At 47.1% G+C, this 4,141-nt stretch overlaps 1 pseudogene; it reads left to right on the plus strand.

Moving 5' to 3' along the window:
* The first annotated feature begins 1,883 nt into the window (after positions 1–1,883).
* Positions 1,884–2,559, plus strand: LOC102370759 (annotated as a pseudogene).
* Positions 2,560–4,141: the final 1,582 nt, after the last annotated feature.

The following is a 4,141-nucleotide window of genomic DNA, read 5'->3' on the forward strand; positions in this document are numbered from 1 at the left end:
CCAATTGGTGCCTGCCACTCTAAGGCTTGAGAGCAGGCAGCAGGGCAGCCTGCAGGTGTGAGCTAGTGCTGATGAGGCAGTCCCATGACTGGAGGAGAGCTCTGGGATAGGAGGAGAGGACTGAGTTGTCTCCATTTTCGATCCAGGCTCTCAGGACTGAGGGAGCAGAGTGCTGCTGGCAGCTGGAATAACCACATCCGGCCGAGCTGCTGCTTGGAACATTTTGGAGGTAAGGGCAGGAGCTATGGAGATGGCAGGAAGCTCCTGGTCCTGGGTATGATGTAAAACAGCAACCTGCTGAGGAAGGATGGCTTGGTGGGACTGCCCGTGGTGGGGCAATTCCCCAGAAATGCCAGGTCATTTGCCTCTCCAGTGAAAGGCAGATAGGGGTGCCTTATAATCCCAGTCCCCACTGTTTTGTGGGTAATTATGAGTGGGGAGAGACAGTGGGAGGGCCAAGCATGCCTGGAGAGAGGCATCTGAGCCCCGCAGGGGTGTAAGACTCTGGAGGCCTCAGAGTGGAAGCAGTGGAAGGGAGCAGCCCCAGTGAGTGGGACAGAAGTTGTGTGTAGCCAACCCAGAGTAGGGTGCACCATTGTGGCCTGAAGACCTGGGTGTTGGTGGGTACGGAGTAGGGTTGCATAGGGTGACCTGAAGGGCTGAGTAGGGTTGCAGGAGAAGCCTGAAGGGCAGCACATGGGCCAACCCCCATGTGAGGGACAACAGGAGTAAGTTGCCCAGCAAGGGGTTAGAGGCTGAGCTCTACCCAGGGCAGGGCATAAGGTCAGTGCCTCGTAGAATAGGGATTGCTTGAGCGACCCGAAAGTGCTGCCTGTGCACTGGCCAGCGTGGGAGTAGGTAAGCCTGATGGCCCAGGGGCGTTGCTTAGGGAGAGCAGGGCGAGTTGAGAGTGGCCCAATGAGGAGCAGTATGTAGGAGGCCCTGTGAGACGGGGCGGAGTGAACGAGGTCTTGTGAGCGGGGCGGAGCGCGCGAATAGAATGTGAGAGGCCCAGCAAGGGGCCGAGTTGGCTCAGCCTCGGGCCAGAGTTATGATCAACTTATGATGCCATCTGCGAGGCATGGGACACCGTGTGGGAGTGGTATGGAACCGTGTACAATGTCCCCCGGCCTCAGGGCATTCAAATGAGCAGCCTCCCACATTTTACACCAGTTTATAAAACAGCAAGTCGTTGCATGTAAGATTGGGTGGACTGTCCCACATAGACAAGGGGGTGGGCCCATGTTGAGACCCGGCCTTAAGCAGGCTCCGTGTCAGACTGTTACAGGATTATAAATCTGGGGGTAACTCCAAAAAAGATCAATGTAGCTACCCTGGAATTACATCAGGGCAAATGAAAGCAAAGTACGGCCTTTGCACTGGAACAAATCAGCCTGATTCTTGTAATACAACTCTGCCTTTTACCAGTTCAATACTGACTATCCTGCCTAGTGTTAGGGTTCACAAAATGCAAACTGGCCCGTGGCCCATAGGAATCAAAGTCCATAGCATTAACATACTACATTGTCTTGCTTTGTCCAGTATGCATTACCCTCTACTTGTCAAATAATAATAATTCCACTTTAAGCAGCATCTCTGACAGCTCTCTAAGATGCCATGATGTAGACTTTCTCATTAAACAAGATAAATAGGATTTGTGAAATATTTAATCAATGACAGATAATCATCTTGCAAATGTGAAAGAGATAAATATAGAACACTGACATTGTATCATATGCTGACATACAGGAAGACGGTATCTATTAACTGTGCATGTATATGTGTGTGTGTATATATATATATTTTTTTTTTACCTACAATTTTCTTTTAACAAGAATGACAAAAAATCTGTGTAGCTGATGTATCAGCAAAGCAGATTTAAAATGAACCACGTACAAGGGATCAACGCTAAAATTCTTGAACTCCCTTATAATAAAAAAATCACTGAGTATGATCATACTGCTACCAGATGACATCACCAATAGAGATAATGGCCTGAAAAAGGTAAAGACATTATCCTGTGGAATAATACATAAGTGCCTGGACCCTGCCTTTCATTTCTATCTGAATTCAACTTGAATGAAGAGCTAAAATTTTAATAATCTCTCATTCCTCTATAGTTTATTTTGATCTCTCTTTTTTGTTCCTGTAGATTGAAAGGACAATGACTGCTGAGAAATTAGCACTTTGGACCTCCTCAGAAAGCCTGATGGAGAGAAAAGTGGAGGTGTATCTTCCAAGGTTCAAACTTGAGGACATGTTTAATCTCAAATCATCTTTACAAGAAATGGGGATGACTGACGTCTTTGGTGAGTTAAAAGCTGATCTTTCTGCAATATCAGAAATAAAATCTCTATATATATCAGAGGCTGTTCACAAGGCCTATGTGGAGGTTAACGAGGAGGGCACTGAGGCAGCAGCAGCAGCCACAGGAGCAGTCATTAACCCAAGATCCTTGCCATCTAGTGAACTATTCATGGCTGATCACCCTTTCTTCTTCTTTATCCGGCACAATCCCACCAATACCATACTCTTCTTGGCAAACTGTGCTCTCCTTAAAATCAAAGTACATTTTTTGTTTTTTACCACAGCCAGGGACAGATGGAACAATATTGAACTGCAGCCTGACATGAAATATTAAGGGAAACGTTTATTTTCTCAATACTTTTCTAATCCCTTGACATTCAAACTAGAAATGCTGATGATAGTTCCTTCAATCCCTTTCATAGGGGCCATAGACTTAGGGTCCATTCTGCTTCCACGTACCAGAATTCCTACTGTAATGTAATGTAGGCCAGCAGTTCACAAATGTTAAGAGCTCTCTAAAAGTCAAAAAAGGTACATGGTATACCACCCAAATGCTTATATTCACTACATTTGTAGCTAAGTCTTACTACTTTGGTTAGGGGCAGATCCAGGATTTCCCAAAGCAGGGTTCAGAATCAGTACCCCACACTGCAGGGGTATGTAGTGCGCAGGTTTGTTATTACCCTGAAATAGAATAGTTTTCTGATAGCATACTGTTAGGTTAACGAAGTCCCTAAAGCAAATGAAAATTCCCCTCTCTCTTACCCTTCATGCTCAGAGGCACATCCCCTCCCTTTCCCTTCCTCCCAGGGGTGTGCAAAGTGTGCCCTATTTGATTCGGATTCGGCCCAAATCAGGGACAGTGATTTGATTCGTTGATTCGGATCACTGTCCCTGATTCGATTCAGCTGAATCCAAATCTGAAGATTTGATGCTGATTTGGAGAATCAGCACTTCAGACATAGACACAGCTTTACATGTTTTTTTCTACATACCTCAGGGTACTATGCGCAGCTTGTGAACGCTGCAATGCTGGGGTGGATGAAGTGTCCCACAGGAGCATGGGGGCCTTTTACATGCTCAGCGGAGTACTTCTGGTCCATTTCCGGGTCTGCCAGGGGGCATGCAGAGGGGCACACCCGCGCCCCCCTGGCTCAGCAATCAGCCACAGGGGGACCCTGGGTGGCTCCCTCCAGACCCAGAAGACACCATTCACCAAGCCAGGGGGGCATGGAGGGGGGCAGCACATTCTCCAGTGGACCTGGAAGTGGACTGGAAGTGCTTCTGGTCCACTTCTGGGTCTGCTGCTCAGTGTGCTGAGGAGGCCCCACACTTCTGTGGGACACTCCATGCACCCTAGCATCACAGCACTCATGAGCCGTGATACCTAGAGGCATATAGAAAAAACATTTAAAGCTGTCTCTATGCTTGAATCTCCAAATCACTGAATCTTTCTGAATCTCTCCAAATTGATTTGGAGGGTGCTGATTTGATTCAGAGAAACTAAAGGGTCCTCTGATTCAATTCAGATTCGGAGATTCAGCCACCAAATCAGGCTGAATCTCCAAAGAATTGAATCAGGGACTCAAGCTTTGCACAGCCCGACTACATAAATCTGTTCATTTGAATTGTGGTAGGATGCATTTACACTGGGCTCCAACTGCTCTGTTCTGGAGAAGGATAACATCCAGGATGGTAGCCAGGCAGGGGGAAATAAGGATAACATATTCAAGCGCTAGATCCTGATCTCTATTATGATATAGCAGGCATACCCCAGTTGGGAGGAGGCTGCTCAGGTTTTACACTGAGGTAGCTCAGGTTAGAGCCAAGTGTA

Source organism: Alligator sinensis, unplaced genomic scaffold (assembly GCF_000455745.1).
Source record: "Alligator sinensis unplaced genomic scaffold, ASM45574v1 scaffold491_1, whole genome shotgun sequence".
Taxonomy (NCBI): domain Eukaryota; kingdom Metazoa; phylum Chordata; order Crocodylia; family Alligatoridae; genus Alligator; species Alligator sinensis.